This window comes from Dryas octopetala, chromosome 6, assembly GCF_963921425.1.
Source record: "Dryas octopetala chromosome 6, drDryOcto1.1, whole genome shotgun sequence".
NCBI lineage: Eukaryota > Viridiplantae > Streptophyta > Magnoliopsida > Rosales > Rosaceae > Dryas > Dryas octopetala.
In genome coordinates, this window is record NC_141371.1 from 20,386,101 (window position 1) to 20,410,824 (window position 24,724).

The window sequence follows — 24,724 nt, forward strand, 5'->3', positions numbered from 1 at the left end:
GGTTAAAGAACTTTATTTAGAAAAAATAAGGACTTTATTTGAAAAAAAAAGTCATAAGATTTTTTTCTAAATAAGAAATGTTAGAAGGATTAAACTATAATTTTTCCTTTTTTAATAGCTTGCCATAATTGTACCTAATGTGTATCAATCATCTGAGTTATTGTTATTTATGGATTTTTATGTATGTTTACCATATACTCCTGCAACTAAGGTGTTAAAACGATTTTGTGAAAATGTTTTGGGATTTTAGAAATCAATCTTTTACAGAGAAATGTTTTAAAGGTTTTCAAACCTGGCAGGGTTCCCTGAGAAAAATCATGATCGTATGTGATGCTTACTCCCTATTTTCTTTGTTTTTTTTTTTCTTGCTTATGTAGATTTGCCTCTTGGAGGAGATCTCGATTGAGAGGTGCACAACTTGGATTCTCTTATTTGGTGTCTCAAGGTCTTTGTATTCATGTTATTTGCATTGCAGCAGTTCTTGCTTTCCCATGGATGTTTTCTATTGAAAACCTAGTTTGACCAATAATGGTTTTGGTTTAATCATTTTGTAAACTTATGTGGGTTTTACTTATACTTTGATAGTTTCCTTTTCTGGGGTGTTGATTTAACTATTTTACCATAGTTGATTGGTTAATTTATATCTACTTATTTATTTTGATCTTACTATTTCCTTAAAAGATTATGTTGTGTAATGAGTACGTTAATCCAACCCGGTTTATTTAAAACTAAAAAGGCTCAACCTCTCCTGAGTGTCTTGGAAAATTAACGCTGATTTATTGGTATTAATTACTCGGGATATTCAAGAAAGATGTCTCTGTCGCATAACCGGGGTTCGAGGTGTGACAACCATCGGACTCGGAAGTGAAAATACAATGGTACGAGTGGGGTTACCGACGGTACTGTTTCCCAGGCGATCGGAGCTGCCATACGTCGCCATGCACCGGTGGTGCGAGTGGGGTTGCCGACGAATCTTCTTCTTCCTTCAGCCCCTATTTTCCAAATATTTCAGTTTTTATCTCAACTTTGGCCCGACATTTAACCTATCAAACCTCTACCAAATTCTGCAATCTTATATTTGTTTTAAAGCTATGCATCTTCTCTTTGCACCGATATAAAGATCATTAAAAACAAAGTTCTACAACTCAAGATAATTGGCTTCAAAGTAGGCTACCCAAATTTGCAAGTTTTTCCAGAAAATTTCATATTTTTCCATTTTCAACCAACTTCAATTTCCTTCGATTCTAGCATCCACATCAAGCACCCAGCCACAAACCATGCTAGAAATCAAAACCCCATTAAAGAACACAAGCCCCAAAATTTCTAAGGACATCCCATCCGAAATCTCTTCTTGTTTCTCTCCAAATCCTATGGTGTTTGTGATCCTTGCTATAAACCTTTTTAATCAATAAATAAACCTCAATAAACCAGAAATTATCACCAAAATCGAAATCTAAGAAAAACAAAGAGTGTAAGAATTGAAGCTTACCTCCCTTCTCTCTTTCTTTTTCCTTCTCTGTTTCTTCTCTCTTTTTTATCTTTCTCGGTTTCTATCCTCTTTTCTCTCTCGTTTTTTCTTCCTTCTCTTCTTTCTCTCTCTTTTCTTCTTCTTCTTCTTCTTCTTCTTCTTCTTCTTCTTCTCTCTCTCTCTCTCTCTCTCTCTCTCTCTCTCTCTCTCTCTCTCGGGATTTTTGGGTCTTTCTACAAATCCAACTTTATAACACCAAACAACACACACACACACCACTAACACACACAAACTCCTAAGTGTGCAAAAGGACAAATTTTCCCTTACACTTTAAATGTCCGTAAAACTCCGATGAAAAAACGGTTCACGGCTACCCATTCGTGAGCTCAAGACCTTTCCACCGAGACCAAAATTAAGATCAAAAGCCCATTATTTTAAATAGTCAACTTTTGAGTCAAACCAATTTATAAAAACAATTCATTTTTTATTTCATTAGCTTAAATCTTAGTAAAAACAGGGTAAAATATAAAAGAAAATTTGAATTTCCGAAATATTACATGTCATCTATCCACACGTCTCAAGCCCAAGCCTCAAGCCCACAAGGCCACCGCCCAAGGCAGCCACGTGCCTTGCCTTGCCACCTCTCTAAGTACCTTACACGGCAAGGAAACTTGCTCCCCAAGCTTTCCTTGCCGCTTCTACCTCCTCAAGCCACTAGGGAACCTACTCCTATAAATAGACCCCTCACCTCTAATTCTTATCTTCTTAGTTTAGAAATCACTTTCATAGTTTAGAGAGAGTGAGGAGGAGAAGTCGAGAAGGAGAGAGAAGGAGAAGTCGACCACCTAGCTCTGCCACTGCCTCCTTGTGTCGCCCTAGTTGCCATTGATCCTCTACTTGTATTTCATTGGTTTTTCTTGTCTTCCAACTCTCAAGTTTAATATAATTTTGTTATTTGATCTTTTCATTTTAGTTATGTTGCTCTTTTTCTTGTTAGTGATGGATCAAATCCATCATTTCATTTGAATTAGTTAAGAACTCTTTGACTTGCTAGAGTGGGGATGAAAACCCTAATCAAGGTTAAACCATAACATCGTGAGAGGAGACTTAGGGGTCAACTGAAGATCATGCATGCATAACAATGTTATCTAGTATTAAATTCTTCATATCTGAAACAATGATATGTTATATTGTTAATTTCTTAGAATTGATCACTCTAGGTTGTTTGCATCTAGCTATTGTTAGGTTGAGGTGGGATACGATTTAGAGAACACTGAAATCATAAGTAACAAATGAATCAATGGGTTCAGGGGATTAGTTTTGAAGAAAGTTGGGGATGCTTTATCTTACTTCTATGATTTTCATGTTTTGTTGCTCATAGATTTTAATGACTCCATGCATGGTTAAAAACTCTAGGGTGCTGTTCTAGTCAAGGGAGAACATGTATAGTTAACTACTTAGTGATACTGTTTTGAGATCTAAGTATGAACAAGGTGTCACACCCCAAAATGGGGTCTATCACTTTGGGTATGTGGCAGTGCCACATTGGTTACTAACCTTGAAATGAACTCACTAAACCCTAGTGAAGATACTCCAAAGCCAATAATCAATGTAAGACAAAATAAGATAAACAAATAGCTTACAAGAGCAGGGGCGAATCTCTGTTATGGGCTGCCTGGGCTACAGCCCAGGAGCTTTTTTGGGTTTTTTTAAGCTTAGTTGTATACATTTGAAGCCTAGCCCAATCCATTTCCATCCAAATCCCACTGGCCCTTTTATTTATTGGTTTTGCTGAACATTAAGTTAATTAACTCATCATTCCATGACAGTAATCATATGCTGAACATTAACCCACCAAAGAATAAAAAATTATTTTAATTAAATTGTTTCCTTTTCCCCTGATCCCCAAAACTTCTTACCTATGCAAATGAGAGCAACACATAGATCTCTCTCATCTCCTAGCCCCCACCACACATAGTTCTAACTCTAAGTCTCTAATAAGGTATTATATGAGTTTTAATTTGGGTTTATATCTCCATGGCCTTTGTTTTTATTTTTTTCTCAACTGTTTATTAAATTAGTAGAAATAGGGTTGGCAAAAGACTACGACTTGATTGATAGATTGATTCGTCTGGTGTTGACTCTTTATGTTGCTACATCAACGAAAAAACGAGCATTTTCATCTATGAGGTTTATTAAAAAATTGACTTCGAAACAAGATAGACGATAAATTTCTAGCTGAATGTATGATCATCCCCATTGAACGAGAATTTTCTAATTAATAGTATCAATAATGAATTGATAATTGATAATTTTTACTTAGTGAAGAAACGTTGGGCCCAACTTAGATAGTGTTATATAGTATTTGCCATTACGTCCCCCCTAATTAACTAGGTGCAACTTTTTTTTTTTTAAGACAAAAATAGTTCGTAAGCTAAGTTTAGCCTACCCCACTTTGAAATCCTAGATTCGCCCCTGTACAAGAGAGTGCTATATATATATTTTGTTTAAAAAAGAGTAAGAGTAATTGCAGCCAATGAAGCTTCACCAAAGTAATGAGCTCCTTAAGTTTAGTAGTTGAAATATGATTTAGACAAAAGGATTAACAGACCCTTGCTTTAAAATGTATTGAGCAAAACTTTTAATAGTAAGAATCATAATTTGGAGTTATAACTTGAAATCTATTAAGGTACCAAAGATAGAATCAATAAAATCAAATAATAGTATTAGGTAATGAGCCATTCTAAATCCTTCATAACTTTAGTCAGCAGATTTCACAACTAAGGTAATAAAGTAAAAAAGAATGTTACATACTCATCCAATGAGGGGTCTTCTTCTTCACTTGAATCCTTTGGGGTTGGGGGTGTTAGGATGTTGATGCTAGGAGTCCTATTCCTCCAGCCTCCTTGCTCTTCCTCTGAATCCGAGAGGTCTATCATACTAACCATGGTTCCTAAAAGTATCCCGCACTTACAAATTGTGTAGGGGTGAGCATCACCAAAACAGCTGATTCTATGCTCAACCAGTCCAAATCATTTGCACACATTTCAAAGTATTTTATATAACAAGATAGGTATTAATAAAAATATAAGTATTTTTGCCAAACTGGCCAAGGCAATTGCAACATACTAATGGCAACAAGGCAGTGTGTCCAAGTTCATTTAGTTTAATGTAAGTCATTTAATAACTCAGCGTGTCCAAGTTCTAAACTGATTTGAAGTCCCCAAGCAAATAATAGACATACACCAAGTATAGAGGATAGCTCATAAGTTTTGGATCACTATGGCATTATCTCACATATCAATAATTCTCACAATTCAGTATATATCCATGATTGATTTCATGAAATGCAAATGCATGTCAAAGTAAAGAACAATGCAGTGTGTACATTTTCTCCATGACAAAGCTCATCTATCAAGATTTCAAAGAAAAACAATGGACTTGTCCCTAATTTGTAATAACATTACCTCTATCCCAATATCCTACTCACATGTAGGTCTTCGATAGTGAGATGTCCTCTAATGGAAGCAAATAAGTTTATTTCTTCCTTTCTAGCATATTCTTAAACCACATAATCTTCTAGAGTAACTTGTATGCATACTTTTAGGGAATTGAACCCAAGGATAAAGAAATATTTAACCTTTCATCTCTAATTTGGAAGTCAAAACACTCAAAACACATTTGAGAATACATTCTTGATTCAATAACTATGAATGCTAATGTAATGCATGCATAGGCAGTCTCCATAAAGGAGGTCCTGCCCTTAATGAACCACTTGTGTATTATGCACATTAAATCATCTAATGTCAGTTCTTATACATGCATATTTAAGTTCAATACACAAGTTACAAACATGCTTTAATGAAAATATGAATATGACAGCCAAATCATTTCAACCTATAGCTAGTAGACAATTCAATTAACAAGGCAAAGCTTTTAATTTCCTGCTCAACTACTTAGATTGTTTTATAATCAACCTAGTTATGCTAGTATATTGCAGATAAGAATTCAACCAAAAAGTATCATAAGGTTTCTATACTAATGCATAGAACACTAGAGGATCAAACACAAGCATAAGTATATACGTATTTATAAATATAGAAAAAGCATAGGTTTTAAGTGGACTAGCTCCCCCTACCTGAGATGTAGTCCTTGTCTTTGCTGCACTCCCAAACAATTTGATTTCCTAATTCAAGGCATACTAAAATCAGAATCATCATTTGTAGATCAAGCTTTAGGGTTTCCTATGGTTTAATGGCTTATTGGCTAAGTTAAGTTGCATTCAAGTTCCCAAATCCATATTAATCCACTAACTAACCTCACACAAGTTTGAAATCATATACTGTCATAATACTAAATTTAAAATAAAAACAAAAGTCACAAGAACAAAAGATGTATTTTGCAGGATTGAAATTCAAGCCTTTTTGTTCAAAACTTGAGGTCTGACAACCCAAATTTTGATTTTGATTTTTTTTTGTAAATGGGCTCTTCTTTACGTTTAGAACATTCTTAGGGACGAAATGAGACTTACTTAGCCTATAAGCACAAGCCAAAAAGTCTTAAAATGGAAGATTGCAGTTTCAAACCTAATTGGTTTATTAAAAAGCCAAAAGAGCAATGCTTGCTCTGCCATTTTTATAAAATTGTACAAAAATCATTTGAACAAGATTTTTCATTTGCTAGTTAGTCAATATGCTAAAACTCATGTATAAAATTTTCAAAGCATTTGGAATTTGTGTAAATATGATTTTCGAAGAGCACAATCTCACACCAGAAAACTGATTTATGTAGAATCATTGTTCAAATGGTCAAAAATGCTATTTTTGTGTATATTGAACTAAATTGAGTGAAACTGATTGGAAAAGTTTTGAAATCATGCCTATAAACTACTATAACAATTTCATATTTAAATTTCAAGCATAAAGAAATTCGTGCACAAAAACCTAACATTTTTTCAATGAAAATCCTACAAACCTGGCAGAATTTTGCTACAACCACTGCTAGTCTCATGACAGCCTTATCAGATATGTATGAAAAACTTTCTGCTATGAATAAAGTTCATTTGATGAGGTGTCTATTTAATTTCAAAATGACTGAGGGAGCTTCACTGTCGGAGAATTTGAATGAATTTAATGTTGTTACGACACAATTGAGTTTAGTTAAGATTGATTTTGATGATGAAATTAGAGCTTTGTTGGTTTTGTCTTCGTTGCCGAACAATTCAGATGTTACGGTAACCACTGTAAGTGGTAGTACTGAAAAAGAGAAGCTAAAATACAATGATAATATTTGCGACTTGATTCTAAGTGAAGAGATTCGAAGAAAAGAATCAGGAGAATCAACAAGGTTTGTTCTTAATACTGGTGTTAGCGGTAGAACAAACAACAAAAGTCCAAAGGACGAAGCAAGTCTAAAGCTGGAAAGTGGTCTAACGGTTGCTGACATTGTGGGAAGCTTGGTCGTATGAAAAAGGATTGCAAGGCTTTGAAAAATGGTAACAATTATGTTGAGAGAGCAAACGTCACAGCATATATTCAGAATGCTCTAATATTGAGTGTTTACGGTCTATTGGAGTCTTGGATTTTAGACTCAGGGGCATCATTTTACTCTACACCACACAGAGAATTCATGAGCAGGTATGTCACTGGAAACTTTGGCAAAGTTTACTTGACTGATGATGAACCTTTGGATACTGTGGGGAAAGATGATATTCATATTAGTTTGCCTAATGGTGTTGTGCGGGTCTTAAGTAATGTAAGACACATACCAGGTTTAAAACGAAATTTGATTTATGTGGAGCAATTGGAGAGTGAAGGTTGTGTATCGACCTTTTTTGAAAATTGTTGGAAAGTTATGAAGGGATTGTTATGGATAAAGGAAAGAAGTCAAGAACTCTGTATATGACTACATATATGAACTAAGAATTATGTTGCTACAGCTGGTGCATAATTTGACTCTAATTTATGGCACTGTAGACTTGGGCATATGAGTGAGAAAAGGATGACGGCACTTCAAAAGAAAGGCAAACTACATCGTCTTCATTCGGTGGATATTGGATTTTGTGAAGATTGCATTTTTGGGAAGCAAAAGAAAGTTAGTTTCTCCAAGGCAGTTACATCTCCAAAGTTAACCAAGCTGGATTTGATTCATACTGATGTGTGAGGGCCTTCACCAGTTACGTTGCTAGGAGGCTCAGGGTACTATGTTACTTTTATTGATGACTTTACCAGAAAGTTCTGGGTTTATTTCTTAAAGAATAAGTCTGATGTCTTTAAAACTTTCAAGAGGTGGAGGGTTATGGTTGAATTAGCGACTGGGTTAAAGGTGAAGTGTTTGAAGTCAGATAAGCTAGAATTTCAAAGATTATTATGTAATTAATGGGATCAGAATGAAGAAAACTCTTCTTAACACTCCACAACAAAATGGAGTGGTTGAACGCATAAACAGAACTCTGAATGAGTGTGCAAGAAGCATGAGGATACACGCATGTTTACCATACATGTTTTGAGTTGATGTAGTTAATACTGGTGCTTACTTGATTAGCCAAGCCCCATTGAATGAACTCATATTTGAAGGGTGATTCTGTCAAGTGGGAACTTGCAATGCAAGATGAGATGAAATCCCTCATGTCTAATCAAACATGAGATTTGGTAGAGTTGCCCAAGAACAAGAAGGCATTGAAAAATAAGTGGATTTATCGGATCAAAGAGGGAACTGGTGGAAGCAATAGGTACAAGGTGAGGCTTGTAGTGAAAAGGTTTCAACAAAAGGATGGGGTGGACTACAATGAGATTTTTTCACATGTTGTGAAGATGACTACAATCAGATTGGTGTTGAGTTTAGTGGAGAACTTGTATTTGGAGCAACTAGACGTTAAGACTGCTTTTCTCAATGGTGATTTGGAGGAGAATATATACATGAGACTGCCACATGGATTCATAGCACCTGGTAGGGAAGGCTTAGTATGCAACCTGAAGAAAAGTCTTTATGGCTTGAAACAGGCCTCAAGGTAGTGGTACAAGAAGTTTGATAGTTTGATAGTTTCACACAAGATGTCAGGCAAACCACTGAAAGTTTGTATTAGGTGATTTATCTACCTAATTAACTTGATTAAAACCAAAGTCAGTAATCGTACCCCAATTTTGTTTACCTCATTACTCAGAGACTTATCAAACAGACATAAATCTTAAGTCGCAGATGTACACTTGTAACCAACACAAATCAAACACACCAAAGGATCAAGTGACAACCTATACACTCAAAGGACCCATCACAGTAGGCATCCCAGTGTTATCCACAACTACAGTGATGTGTGATTAATAAGACAGTTCCATACGACATACAACAATATCAAGCATATATATATTCAATGCAGATTTGTGTTTAAAGGTTGAGTGAGTCAGCAAACATAAAAATACAAAATGGAGACGAAGGCACACAAGATGTTCACCCAGAAAAATCACAAAGGGTAAAAACTGGAGGTCTTTTTTCAGCTGACCGAGCAATCCACTATATAGGAGGTCCAATACAAAGGGAGCATACAACACATAAGCTCGATCAATCTCTAAGTCCTAAACTAAGTGGTAGCTTCTTACCCCTTTGTGCAACTTCCAAAAGCAAGACAATCAATCAGTCATGAAGAAGGCAGCTCAAACTCCAAGCTCATCAACCCAAGGCACCGATTCATACCAAGCACAGCAGATTTTTCAATGTATGATCATGAAATGCAGATTTGGATTCTTTAAAAATCAGTCTTCTCAAGCAAAAGACATGAAAAGGCTAATGGAGAATCCTAGATCTAAAATCTAAATGATAGTGTTTGTGAATTTGTGAAAAGCTTTAGAACACACTTAAAAACATTTAGATTTTAAAGGATGAAAAACAAGTTAAGAAAATTGTTTTTAATTTGTGAAAATCAAAAACATTTTTTTACTTGAAAAGATGAGCACACACCCAAAAGCCCAAGCACTCACGCAGGAAGAATGCCCAAGATAATATCATGTCTCTACTACAAGACCTAAATCAAAAACACCCATATACTCACGATGCACACACCCCCTGTCTGCCCGTGCCACATGGAAGCCAAACAATGGCCGTCTACAAGAGACAAATTGAAGGCATATTATTTTTGTCCTATAAAGGAATCCTAGTACAACTGTTGTACTCTTGTGAGTGCAGATAATCCAGTTATTGGCGACCAGGACTGAGGTCATGGGCGTGGCACTTGTAGCTTGTCAGTTTCAGCCTTGCTATATGGTTTAGATCATTTCTTTGGATCCGTGGTGGTGTTTCTCTTTCATCCTCATAGGTGGCATCTCCCATTGGCTACCCATGAGTCCAATGTGTTGCACCACTTTATTGAAGACTGAATCACTCTGGTGTGGGTTGGACTATCTTGGCATATCTGTTCATCTACTGTTTTTCTTTATCTACTGCTTTACTATGTAGCATTAGGGTTAGTGTATTTGAAACTTATAACCTTCAGTGGTTGGTACTCTTTATTATTAATTATAATATGATGTATATTCAATAATTTCTTCCATTGCATTTTTACTAATTTGATCCAACCCGAGTTTTTCAACAAAAAGGGCTTAACTCGTTTTAGAGAGCATGAGAACACAATACTCAGGGTAACGGGGTATTATAGTCTCGGGATCTATAAACGGGTGTCGCTGTGGCATTTCCAAGTTCGGGGCGTCACAAAAAGGCCCCAATATAGTGTCCTTAGGTTTCGATCCCTTAAACCTCATGAGGCAGCATTTACGGACGAGCTAATCAAATGTCCTTTTGGGGAGGCTAGCCTATGTGGTATTCATCAGGAGTGGATACTCTCACTACCGTATCGATGATTGATTGGATTTCGGTATGGGTAGTTGGCCATTTGTGTTCGGTCAGCAGACAAGTATTCTGAACTTTACACATGATGTCAAATTTTCACAGAAGATGTATGACAACATGTAAAGGTTTTAGTCACTGATTATTGTTGTGGATATTTTGTTGTGTTGCATTGTTTCACTTTGGTTTTCCTCTGATTGAAATCATATACATATTATACCTTCAAACTTAAGTAAGGATTTCCCCCGAGGGGAATTAATGGTCGTATGTGATGCTTACCCCCTACTGTACTCTTCTGAATACAAATTTCCCAGTGAATGATAACTTAGACTGAGGCCGGTGGCGTGGCATCTGTATCTTGTCAGTTTCAGTTTTCTGTCTATCTGGTTTAGATCATTTCTTTGGGTCAGTGGTGGTGTCTCCCGTCTTTTGCTATAGGTGTTCAATATGTGCAGATTTCAGAATTCCAGTATCTTTGTCAGTACTTCATTAGTCGCCAAATTATTCTGGATATAAGTTGGGATATCTCTGTTTGTTTTATGGATATCTACTTAATGCTTTAGTAGGGTTATCTGTATTTTGGAACTCATGACTCTCACAGGTTGGTTTTATATTTCTGTTTAATAATAATATTTCAAGATATGATTCAGAAATAGATTCTGCTGTAAATTCTATACTATGATCCAACCCGAATGAAATTTTAAAATAGGCTTATCTCATTTTAGGAAGCTTGAGAGTATAATACTTGCTGGTAGAAGTATTATATTCTCGGGATTTGTAGAACGGGTGCCGCTGTGATGTGGCCAATTTTGGGTCGTCATAGTCTATTCTTCCCATCTAGCATATTCTTGAAACACATAGCCAATTCTAGATGAAACCGTATGCATACTTTTAGGGAATTGAACCCAAGGATAACGTTTCATCTTACCTCGTCGTCTCTAATTAGGAAGTCCAAATACTCAAAACACATTGGAGTATACATTCTTGATTCCAATCCATATGAATGCTAATGTAATGCATTGGCCGTCTCTTTAGAGGAAAAATCTGCCCTTAATGAACCATATAAAATGCATGCATATGTATTCATGTCCAACAGTTTCAATTATGCACATTTAGTTCACTAAATAAGTTATTAAAATCATGTTTCATAAACAGTGGAGATCACATTATGAGCAATTTAATTTAAGCTAGCAATCTTGCATCAATCACATCTTAAATCAAGGCAAAAAGGGATTAATAACTGATAATCTCCCTCTTAGTTCAGTTCCTAGGCTTTTCAACAAATCAGTTTTATCACCTAAGGTCATGCAAAGTTATGAAGTGGTGGAACTAGTTCAGGTTTCCTTTAGAATTACTCCTAATTTTGCAATTCCTACTATTTCACTCCATGTGTGAGTTTATTTCAGTTTCAACTTAAGTTTAAATCAGTGAGTTTCATTTCTTAAAGCATGTTGAAGTCATCAACATGCCTTCACCTATTGATTTACAATTAATACACTAAAGCATATTGTCCAAACCAACAATCCATTCAAACCAAGGCAGAGTCTAGCTTTTATTAAACTATTGATTCTCCCAAACATGGTAAAGCAAGTTGAAGTCATCAACATGCTTTCACATGTTTGATTTTTCTTAAACAAAGTGAGCAGCCCTTACTAAGTGTTTACAAGAAATCTATCTAAAACTTAGAATCATGCAAGTTCTTATATGTACTATCATGGCATAATACTGCAAGGAGGGCATGATAATTCAAATTATCCACATTCAATTCAATAACAAGTAAGCATCATCAAAACCAAACAGATACACCTATATAAATACATATTCATATATCCAAAACATAAAAGTTTAGGTGGACCAGCTCCCCCTACCTGGAATGAGGCTCTTGACTTTTTTGTACATCTAAGCAGGTTGCAATTCCTAGTTCAAAACATAACAAAATCAGAAATTGATTTCACAAGATCAAGGCTTAGGGTTCCCTAGAGTTTAATGGCTTATTGGGTAAGTTAAATTACATCTGAGACCTTAAATCTATAATTGTTGAGCCCATTTTATAACATTTATTTATCCTTATAATCTTACATTTTAGTCCTTGTGTGTTAGCAATTTTAGTATTTTATTTCTTATTTTACTTATCTAGTTATTTATTAAGTTGTATTAGTTTTTATATTATTTTATAGATTTTGTTAGATTTTATTAATTTCATGAATTTTATGAGCTTTAATTTAGTTAGTGTTTTATTTTTGTCGGACTTAAATATGAAAAACCCAAAATAAAGAAGAAAGAAGATGAAGAAAATGGCCCAGCGCAAATAGAAAATGAAGAAGAAGAAATATGGAGAAGGCCACCTGCGCAAAGCCGGCCCAGCCCAGTGGGAGGCGAAGAGTCACTTGCCCAATAGCCAGCCCAGCCCGCTTCATCTCTCTCTCACCATCAGCCCGACACGCGTTCACACCAAAGCCTGCAGCCAAATTTTCCTTTTGATTAATCTTTGAAGCAGCCAACCTCGCGTCGACAAGTGGCGCAGCTAGCACCATCCCTCCCTTTTTCCTTTCGCACGCCCAGCACGCTCTCTCCTCTTTTCCACTGCTGACACGTGCCTTGTTGACAGGACCGCCCCCAGATTTCCATCCTGAAACCCGGAGGGGTCCTGCGGAAATCCAAAATCAAGAAAAATCCTACCGAAAATTTGGCAGAACCTCCCCTGAAAATGGACTAACCCAGAAATTTCAAAACCTGTTAAAAACACTTCTAAATAGCAACCACCTCCACCACAACCAAAAAGGGTCTCAGACCCAATAATTTCACAGAGAAAACCAACTTAATACTTAAAGTGGTTATCAGAGCCTCTATTCTATTACAAGGAATTCCTACAAAAATTAAGTGGCGCCTACAGGGTCCGAGTAAGAAGATGGATGCAAATGCCTCGACATTATCGGCTCGACCTCCACCAAAGCTACTATCTGGGGGAACAATTTAAGATAAAACAAGAAATTGTGAGATAACTCAGTGAGTGGATGTTTTAAGAAAACGAAATATAAAATTTATTTATCCTTTTAGAAGTCTTAAAATAAACATCTTTAGAAACCTCACGATTGTTTTTGCAATCCCCTAGCTTTAAAACCATATCGCAACCCATTTTTTGAAAATCATCTCAAAACTCTTATACTTAAAACTCACACCATAGTTGCACCCATACTGTAGACAATGTCTTGGCCACAATCCCACACACGGGCAAGCTCAAATCCTAGCCACAATCTCGTACGGAGGGGTCACTCCGCACGAGCAGGCTCGTATCCTGGCCACAATCTCGTACGGATGACCCTTCCACACGAGCAGGCTCGTATCCTGGCCACAATCTCGTACGGAGGGGTCGCTCCGCACGAGCAGGCTCACATCCTGGCCACAATCTCGTACGGATGACCCTTCCGCACAAGCAGGCTTGACCGGTCAACACGTGCATTTACACAGCAGTTTTTGAATACTCCTTTCAAAATTCTCTTTAACAAACCAACTCATCAAACATGTATCTTCCCTCAAATCACAACATCTCAATTTTTAAAGTCATTAATCTCAAACAGAAAATCATTGAAGAAGGTTTAAATAAGAATTCTCAACTCAAATTCACCATTAAATCAATGAAATCAAAATCATGTAGAAACATAAACATTTAAAACAAAGTCCACTCACAAATTGGGGGTCGCTCTGCACGAGCAGGCTCACATCCTGGCCACAATCTCGTACGGATGACCCTTCCGCACAAGCAGGCTCGACCGGTCAACACGTGCATTTACACAGCAGTTTTTGAATACTCCTTTCAAAACTCTCTTTAACAAACCAACTCATCAAACATGTATCTTCCCTCAAATCACAACGTGTCAATTTTTAAAGTCATTAATCTCAAACAGAAAATCATTGAAGAAGGTTTAAATAAGAATTCTCAACTCAAATTCACCATTAAATCAATGAAATCAAAATCATCTAGAAACATAAACATTTAAAACAAAGTCCACTCACAAATTGGGAAATCTAGTTTCGATGCTCCGCCGGATCGTCACGAGCCACGGTCGCCTCGCCAATTTCTTGATCAGAGCTCGAAGATGGCCGGAATCGGCAAGAGAAACTGGCGGCTGGGGGAGTTTTCTCCGGCGATTTCCTGCACACAGGGGTGGCGGGCCGGCGAGGGGAGGCACGGAAGAGAACGGCCGGCTCACGGGGTCACGACGGTGGTCTCATGCCGCCGGGAAAGTGGCCGGAGGCTGTCCTCCAGTGGTGGTGTCGCGCTCACAGAGGGGAAGAGAGATATGAGTCTGCGGGGGGGGGGGAAGAGAGAGAGATCGGGGGAGGAGAGAGAGAAGAGGGAGGCTGAGGTGGTACCGTCGCCACCTCTTGGCCGAACGGTGAGGGAGGGAGGTCGAAGAGAAGGAGGGAGTCCAGGGAGAAAGGGGGCGTCGGGGAGAGATAACAGGGAGAGAGAGTGAGGCGTGAGAGGAGAGAGAAAATGTCCAGAATTTTCTGGACCTTTGGGGTTTTAAAACCCATTCATGAAAATTACCAACTTGCCCCTCACTTGAATGTCTGTAAAACCCAAACCGTAATTCCGGTTTACACGTGCTTCGTGTCTACGAACTCATAGACTCGAGACCTACCCAACAGACCCAAAGTTAAAATCGAAAGCTCATTTATTTTAAAAGTCAACTTTGGGTCAAGCCCAATTAAAAAAATTAACCCAAAACCCTTTTTATTCCTCAATTAAATTCCCAAATTATTTAGGATAAAAAAAAAAAAACTTGAAAAGATACGAATCTCTCAAATCCATTTTCCACTATGCCTCTACATGGCCAATACGAATAAAAATTAAAATTTCTCCCGAATTTTGGGTCGGGTCGTTACACTTGTAGCCAACTGCCATTTCTTTGATGTCGCTTCTCTCTCTCAACATTAATCTTTTCCTCAGCTTATCAGCAGGCGACATGTGGCATTCCTAGCTGTTTCTAACCCTGCTCCAGCCCTTCATTCAGTGTATATCTATTCCCTTAGTCACCCTCTCTCTTGGTGACACAATTAAGTCCAAACTATCAAATATTTTGCTCATTCATTGCCCTAGTCTTTCGCCTACAAAAGGGAATGTTTCAGCCCTCTTTATGGATCTTTTTCTTCTACATTTTATTTTCTGGCTCTTTTAGCTACTCCTAGGATTTCTCTTTCAAAGCCTTTTGGTTATGATGTATGAGAGAGAACAAGAATCTTATTTGTTTTGTTGCACTTTTATTTAATGAAATGAAATTTTAATTCATGTCTCTCTTCTCTCTTCTCTTTGTCTTTTATTTACTTTATGCTCTTTAGTTATTTATTTAATATGTAGTTGTTTATTTAATTAATCCTTGTTCTCTCTTAGTTTAGATGTTATTTTGTTTCTTCTTATCCTTTTATTTTAGCTCAAAGCTCATGGGTGGTCAGTAAACCCCCTTACCTTGGTAAGGGGAAGTACCACCATTAATGTTATCAAGTTGAGGCTTTTATGTTAATTTTTCCCTTGCCTAGATTCTACAAGTTCTAAGATCTTGTTTATAAAATGAGAAAAAAACTATTTTTCACCCATAATGTCATATATTATGGGTAGTATCTTTCCACATTTTTGTTTTATGATTAATCTTTTAAACACAAACCATTTTGAACTCTAGTTGTTCCTTAGTCTTTGGTTTACTTGAGCTGCTTAAAGTTTGTATTTTTAAGCAAAAACAAGGTCTACCATATAAATCTTTAATTTTTGTCCTCAAATCTTAAATATCTTTGGAATAGGGCATCAAGTTGACTCTTGGGTGCCCTGGTTTTTAGGAAATTACTTAAAACCTCATTTGATGTGTTCATAGTGGTGTGGAACCCTAACCTTGGTTTTTATACCATTTTTTAACTTCCAATACCAAAAAGTTGTCATTTTTCCTCTCTAGATTTAATATTTGAATTATTGTCCCTTTATTTACTTTATTTTCCTGTCATCCACTTTATTGCTTTATATTTTAGTTGTATTTTGTTTTAATTACCTCACAAACCACAATCTTTCAAGCTAGGTTAGTTTTAAATTAATTGAGAGTTTTAAATTTAGTGTATCTTTTTGCAACACTCCTTGAGGTTCAACCTCGTTAGTATACAACCTTACTACAAGACTCGTATATTTGCGAGTAAATAAACTTTTACAACAATAACCAACTACCATTTGACTTCACACAAGTTTTAAATCATATAATAAAACTTTTTTACAGAGTTTGAAACCAAAACAAAAGTCATAAGGACAAAAGAGGTATGCTGCATAAACCATTTTCAAAGTTTTAGCAGAAAATCAAGGGGTTTGACAACCCAAAATTTGATTTACCCATAATAAACTCCCTTATGTTGTCAGAGCATCCTCAGAGGTGATTTGTGACTTGCTCAGCCTATGTGCATAGTCCAAAAGCTCAAAATCAAAAGAGGTCAGTTTTGAACCTCATTGTTTCCTTAAAAATCCAAAAGAGCAGTGCTTGCTCTATGAATTTTACAAAATCGTACAAAACTCATTTGGACAAGATATTTCATAGGAACTTAGTAGATATGTTGACACTCATGGATAAAACATTTTAAAGCATTTGGGGATGTGCATGTATGATTTTCGAAGAGGACAATCTCACACCATAAAACTAATTTTCTGCATAATCATTATTCTTATGGTCAAAATGCAATTTTTTGTGTATACTAAATCAAATTGAGTGAAACAAATTAGAAAATGTTTGAAATTATGCCTATAAACTACTATAGAAATTTCAGAATTAGATTCTAAGTGTATCAAAATTTGTGCATGAAAACCTAACACTTTTTTATTAAGAATTATGTAGAAAACAGCAGATTTTGGTGTAACTTGTAAAAATCATTATAAATCCATAACAGGTTGGATTCAAGTGATTCTTGACTCAAAAGAAAGATATGAATGTCTAGTTTCATACCCTTAAAACAGTTCATTCAACTTCTTCGTAGAACAACACAGATTTTGAAAACAAGGTAGCGAGGTTAGGATCTTGAAATTTAGCCAAATAAGAATGTAAAACATGAAAGCCTTTAGATCATACTAACCATACAACCATTATTCTAATCCTAGAAACTGATAATGAAGGACTTAGGGGATTGGTTTTGAGGTTTCTTATGAAAATCTTCTTCGAAGGTAGTGTAGGCTGCTCTTGCTCTTTCCTTTTTCTTGAATTCTTGTCTCTTCTTGAATCCTCTTCCAAGTCTCTCTCTCTCTCTCTCTCTCTCTCTCTCTCTCTCTCTCTCTCTCTCTCTCTCTCTCTTTCTCATTAAACTCTAAATAAATGTGTAAGGGGTTTATTTGAATGGATGTTGGTTTATTAAGGAAGATGTTGTATCTGTTGGAGGGAAAGTGAAGAGTCACCTCTTTAGTTTCTTCTTAGTTTGCATGAGAAAGGTTTCATAAAAGGCTTTGTCAAAGTTTTAGTTTCCCAAGAGGGCTTTGGTTGGCTGGCCAATCCCTTAAGGTCTATTTAGAGTGCATAATTTCCTATTGGACTAAGCTTAATAGTCCATCAACCAATCCAAGGCCTTTCATTATGCTAATCCCTTTAATTAAAAGCCATCGATCATTAGTTTTTCCCCTTTATTTTCATTAATCCGAGAATACAGTCAACCTTCTCTTAAGTCATAATCATCATCCTATGTCTATCTTCTTTATCTCTTACTTAAGTAATCTAGGGTTCTTACCTTATACCTTAGTTACTAAGGCCGGTCACCTCTAGGGTTTCCAAAGGTCAAAATCATCAACCCTTTGGTATTCCTATTGCCATGCATGTGTAACTATGCATTTGTATTTTGAAAGAAATTTTAATGTTGTTCAAGTGATTAAAACTTTGAACAAAATCTATCACACTTGGCATACTTGCATTTTAGAAATAATTGAACAAATGTAAACAAAAAACAATTTTCATAATAACCTTGTTTGTGGAATAAATCCACACTTTAAATCCCTAAAGTAAATGATTAGTACTAAACTAGTTTAATTAATTTACTAACTCCCTTAACCCAAAATTATGAAAATTTGAGGTGTTACAACTGGCAACTCACTTTAGGCTATCAAAGGAACAATCACCTAAGACTGAAGATGGAAAAGTTTACATGGAGAAGGTTTCCTATGCCCCAGCCATTGGAAGCTTAATGTATGCCATGGTATGTACAAGGCCATACATTGCTCATGCAATGGGAGTGGTGAGTAAGTACATGAGTAATCCTTGGAAAAAACATTGGGAAGCTATTAAGTGGATTCTGAGGTATTTTAGGGGTATTACTGATATGACTCTATGCTGTGGAGGTAGTAATACTAATCTTTATGGTTATGTTGATGCAAACTTGGTAGGTGACATTGATAACAACAAGAGTACTACAGGGTATATTTATACATATGGAGGTACAACTGTGCATTGGGTCTCTAAATTGCAGAAGATTGTTGCATTGTCTACTACAGAAGTAGAGTATATAGGCGTCACTAAGGCTAGTAATGAGATGAGTTGAAGTTCTTCATGGAAAAATTGGGTAAAGAACAAGAAGAAAGTGTTCTCTATAGTGATAGCCAGAGTGCTATTCACTTGGCTAAGAACCCTGCATTTCACTCCAGGACAAAGCATATAAAGCTAAGGTATCATTTAATATGATCACTTCTTGAAGATGGTGAGTTATTACTGCATAAGATCCAAGGAAGTAAAAATCCTACTGATTTGTTTACAAAGTCTGTGAATGTTGACAAACTGAAGCTATGCTTACCTTTCAGTTGGTCTCTAAGCTTGAAAGCAGAGATGATGGTTGAGATGGGGGTTTTGGTTGCTTTGTTGAAATGTTGAGAAGAGTATTGGCTATTGGTGAAATCAGCTCCAAGTGGGAGATTATTGAGCTGACACGTGAGTTGAGGCTTCTTCTTAATAGCCTTGAGTGGTTCTTATTGTGCCACGTGCACATCATTTTAAGTTGGTGGATCTTTGTTTTGAAAGCCAGCTAGCTGTGGCTAGCTTCTTACGAAAGCTTGCTGCCCATTCCTTTTGATCTAGTCTTAGGATAGAAAAAGGTGAGTGAGAGAATGTAGTCGGAAGAGAAGAAAAACCAGAGAAAAAAGTGAGGGCTTGTCATTTTTCTAGTGTAAGAAAAAGCCAAGGCTTGAGATTGAGAGTGATATCTCTTGTGTAATCATGTACTCTTCTTCTTCATATAGTGCCCTAGACCAAAGTGGATGTAGCTCATATTAAGTGAACCACCATATACCTTGTGTCCTCGTGCTTGTGCTTGATTGATCTTGACTGACAGGACCGCCCCCAGATTTCACCCTGAAACCCGGAGAGGTCCTGCGGGAATCCAAAATCAAGAAAAATCCTACCGAAAATTTGGCAAAACCTCCCCTGAAAATGGACTAACCCAGAAATTTCGAAAACCTGTTAAAAGCACTTCTAAATCATCAACCACCTCTACCACAACCAAATAGGGTCTCAGACCCAACAATTTCACAGAAAAAACCAACTAAAATTTGTAGAGTGGTTATCAGAGCTACTATTCTATTACAAGGAATTTTTACACCGAAAAATAAAATGACGCCTACTGGTCCGAGAAGGAATAGGGATGTAACCGCCTCGACGTGATTGGCTCGACCTCCACCAAAGCTACTACCTGGGGGGACAATTTAAAACAAAACAAGATAAACCGTGAGATAACTCAGTGAGTGGACAGTTTAATAAAAACGAAAAACATAAGTAAAATTTATGTTTCAGAAAATCCTTCAAAACCACGTTTAACTCTAAAACCTCATGTCACTCTTTGAAATCCCCTAGTTTTAAAACCATAAAGTTTATTTAAACTTAAAAGAATCCCATAAAACAATATATATTTTCTCAAGATAACAAGTTCTTAAAACAAACGAACCGTAAAACATCGTAACAACCTTAATAGAATTCAAAAGAAATCCCTCACTTAAAAACATATTTAATAATTTCTTAAAATAGCTAAATTTCATTTTCCACCATGCTATATACCCTGAATAATCCTGGCCATACACCTGTGCGGAATTCCTGCATCGCACAGGCAGGCAATATCCTGGCCATACACACGCGTGGAATGAATCCAACACGTGCAGGCAATATCCTGGCCATACACACGTGTGAATAAAATCAGCACGTGCAGGCAATCCTGGTCGTACGTGCACACAGAGCAGCCCCCAAAGGGCGAAGCATCCCGACACACGGCCCAAAGCCTATATGTGTTCCGTGATGGGTCCCAAAGACCTATCAAATCTGATAACCTGGAGGGTACTGCAAAAGTGGTTTGAAAACCATTTTTTTCCATAACCCAAATAAATCCTTTTTCCACCAAAAATAGAATAATTGTACTTTTCCAAGAAACTTTAATTTCCATAAAAACTTATTGCATAATTCCAACTTAATTTCAAAATACATAAATCAAATCACTCTTTTCGACCAAAAACTGAAATAATAACATAAACCATCAAATAAAATTAGGTTTTAAAACTTATATACGAGAGTATTTGAAAATCCGAAATTCAACTCCGTCCACCAAACCCCACATCCAAATCAAGATTTATTAACAACAGTTAATTTAAAGGAATTTCATAAATACATTTAAAAACCAAGAATCCACCCACATTCATTATGTCTAAACCAAAACTCAAATAGCCAATAAATAAATTCATAGATTTTATAAAATGCTTCTAAAAACAAATGTCCACTCACAGTGAGAATCCTAACTTCGATCCTCCTCCGGGTCGTCTCGAGCCACGATCGTCTCGCCTATAAAACAATACAACCATAGATTAGCCTCGGTTCTACGACATTTAAAAAGAGTGTGTGTGTGGAGTCTAACGTCCCACTCGACTTCGTTCCTACGCGATTGGTTTACGATCTACACGAATTGACCAATAACACTTCCACAACCGCCCCTAAAGCTTCCCGGCTCATCCTAACCACAATCACTATAACTAATATCGATAACCCACTCAACAAATTGTTATAAGTACTCTAAAATTATGGAATATCAGTGGGGGTTCGAAATCACAAAATTCACTGCCCAAGGTGGCTGTTTCAAGCCCATAATTTATCAAATATAGGAAAATTCTCAATCTTCATGTGCGTTCATATCTAACATCAAATTTTTAGGTTTCCAACACAAGAGATTGTCCAAAATTACACCAAAAATATCCTAAGACTTGGCCAAACCCCATTTGACCCGAAATGGTTTCCAACCTCACAATCCAACTTCCCAAAAATTAAATTTCCTCCAACTTAGTCTAAATTTCAGGTTCTAGATGACCAATGGGTATTTTAGGGATGTAAATCATCTCAGAAAACAGAGAGAAAAGCCTTTAAATCTGAAATCTACAGAGGAACCCGAAATGCCCTTCAATTCTCCAAAAACCCAAGTTTCTAAATGCTCAAATTGATCAAGATAAGTATGGAGGATATAAAGCCCATAGGAAATGGAGGAAAACCCACCTGAAAACAAGCCGAACGGAGGCCGGAGAGGGTTGAAAATCCGGCGAAGAGGAGCGGCGGCTGTAGGATTTTCTGGCGTGTTTCTCGCGTGTGGGTGCTGGCCGGCGAAGGGAAAGGCCGGGGAGGTGGTGGTCGGCTTGTGGGGATCACGCCGGTGAGCCCAGCTCGAAGGGAGGTGGCTGGCGGCGTGATTTTTTGGTCGTGGTGGTGCTGCGCAGTGACATGTGCGGGAGAGGGAGAGAACACGGGAAGAGAGAGAAGAATGAGGAGAAAGAGTGGCCAGGGGAGGGTGGTCGGCGCCTGGGGGGGGGTGCTGGCCGGAAGCAAGGCCGGCAGGGGTGGGTGGTGGCTGCTGGATTGTGGGCGTAGGGGAGGGGTGCGGGAATGGAGAAAATACAGAGAGAGTGCGGGGAGAGAGAATAAGTAGAGGGAGGGAGAATGTTCTAGAGAGAGACTTCTAGAAAAATTTGATTTTTAAACCCAATTTGTCCATTTTACGAAATTGCCCTTCACTTCAAACGCCTATATCTTTCAAACTGTAACTCAGATCAACGCGTGCTACGTGTCTATGAAATTGTGGGCTCGAAACCTATCTAACGGTCCCAAAGTCAAAATCGAAAGCCCATTTATTTTAAAAGTCAACTTTGGGTCAAGCCCAAACAAAAATAAAAATAAAAATTTTAAATCCAAACCCTTCTTATTTTCCAAATAAATCCTAAAATCTTTAAAATACAATTCAACATCTTTTATAAACCTCTTAAAACCATAGTCAAATAAAAATTTAAATTTCCAGTGAAAATTTGGGTCGGGTCGTTACATTGACTTTGTGCTTTCTATTATTCTTTGTTTCTACTACTTGTCTTTGTGTGAAATCTGTGTGTGATTTTTAAACATGTTTAACATTTATCACTTCATTTATATATCCGTATATTGCAATTAGCTTATATTGTGATTCAGACATAATCAAATTGATTAGATGGTGGATGCACTGTATTATTGACATTGGGGGTTGTTTATTATCCAATTAACCCTTCCACAGTGTCTTCGATTAGACATATGAAAATATCTATTACAACAGTTGTTTACTATACACTAACCATATATGTTTAGCATGTCAATTTATCTTTATTGATTCAAATTACCTACTACCTCTGCCTTGTCCATTGTAGTCTTCAACCTCCTCCATTGTTCAACTTCATCCTGCTGTGCAACTCATGGCTCCTTCTCGTTCAAATCCATGAAAATCTTTTGATTATACAGATTCGTGCAAATCCAACCTTTGTTGTTATGCTCTCTTATTGCCAATTGGTTTTGGGATGAATGTCTAGATTCATTCACTTTGGTCCACCCGCCAATACCGATGAGTCCCACATGAACAACCACTTATTTGTGATCTTGATTCCAACTCATTAACTTTATTTCGACCTGGATGATGATTTGGAGAATCTTACTCCTTTGGATTCTGCATAGGCCACCCCTTCTTGTCCAACCTCATAAGCCCTTGCTTAAAAGTTTCACCGATGGCTCCCAATAGTCCACCCCTACTTCATTCCAGGCTGTTTACAATGTCAGTCCACTTGCTTGCCTCTCTTGTGACTTTGACCCCGACTAGCATTTTGCAAGTAGCACTCCCGAAGATTCATGTAAGTACAAATGTTGTCAAGCCCCCAATCCGTGATTAAAAACTAATTACGAATTAAGGTATGAATCACACTCTAATTATAGAATGACATTAATGTCAATTTGGTCCCCAGAATATTATACTTGTATCAGTTTGGTCCCCAGACTGGAAAATTTAGTCCCCAAACTTTTTGAATTTGTCCAACTGAAGTTGTTCAGTCAATTTACACATTTTCCGTTCAAAGCCAATTGTTTGTTTTTGTCTTGGATGTTCATATTGGTGGTTGTTGTTGTTGTTTTGGCTTGAAAAACATGGTCGGGGCTCATAAACAAGTAAAGTATAATTGATGTTCATGGAAAAAAAGTGTGTAACTTGACTAAACAACCTCAATTGAAAAAATTGAAAAAGTTTGGGGACTAAATTTTCCACATTAGCCAAACTGATACAAGTATAATAGTCTAGGGACTAAATTGACACTAATACCTTATAGAATTAACTTCTATAACCAGAATGTGAAGGAGAAAAATAAAATAAAAGGAGAAACTGCATGCTATTAACATACCATGCACACTGAATTCAAGATTAGTTTACAACACACAACATGTCTCAGTAATTTAAGTTTAATAGAACTTCCAAAATAAAACGAAACTAAACTTCAAATCTGTTCACACTTATTTACACAAACTTCTTCTTGTTACCTCTTCTAAGGATTCTGATCTTCAGTATTTGAACCTGTAAAGTCTATAAGGGGGTGAGCTTTAACCAACAGCTCAATAGGGACATTTAACCTTATTATGCAAAATTAATTATAATGAAGCTCTTTGAAACATACAACATGAAACAGATAATATATATATATATATAATATATACTATTATAGATGCATGAATGTTATGTTGCACTTCCTTAATAATGTCTTGAAAAATAAATTGCAATATCTCTTCACTTCAATCGCAAATTGAAGTGCAAGATGTCCTAACTTCGGCATCACCGAAGGTCCCAAATGTGCCTTGGGTAGATCGTTTTATAAGTCTCTGCTGAAAGAGCTTCACTCCCCGCGTACACTAGTTATGTAATTTGACTCTCAATCCCTTCTCACCACCATAACTTCCATTCTCAATGAATCATGTTCCACTTTCAAATAAATGCACATAATTATAATTAACTATTTCACATCATGTTCAAGTAATTCAGATAATTCATATAAATCACATATTGGCACACATATCGCATTTTTCAACAAAGATTCAATAAACCAAGTTTGCAGTTAAAGGTTCC

At 36.7% G+C, this 24,724-nt stretch overlaps 1 long non-coding RNA gene across 1 annotated transcript; it reads right to left on the reverse strand.

Annotated features, from left to right (window-relative positions):
* Positions 1-19,882: 19,882 nt before the first annotated feature.
* On the reverse strand, positions 19,883-22,103 carry LOC147283157 (uncharacterized). The gene is made up of 3 exons (XR_015123146.1): positions 21,826-22,103; positions 21,067-21,123; positions 19,883-19,990 (listed from the first exon to the last, which is right to left on the reverse strand). It is a non-coding gene; the product is annotated as an uncharacterized LOC147283157 (long non-coding RNA).
* Positions 22,104-24,724: the final 2,621 nt, after the last annotated feature.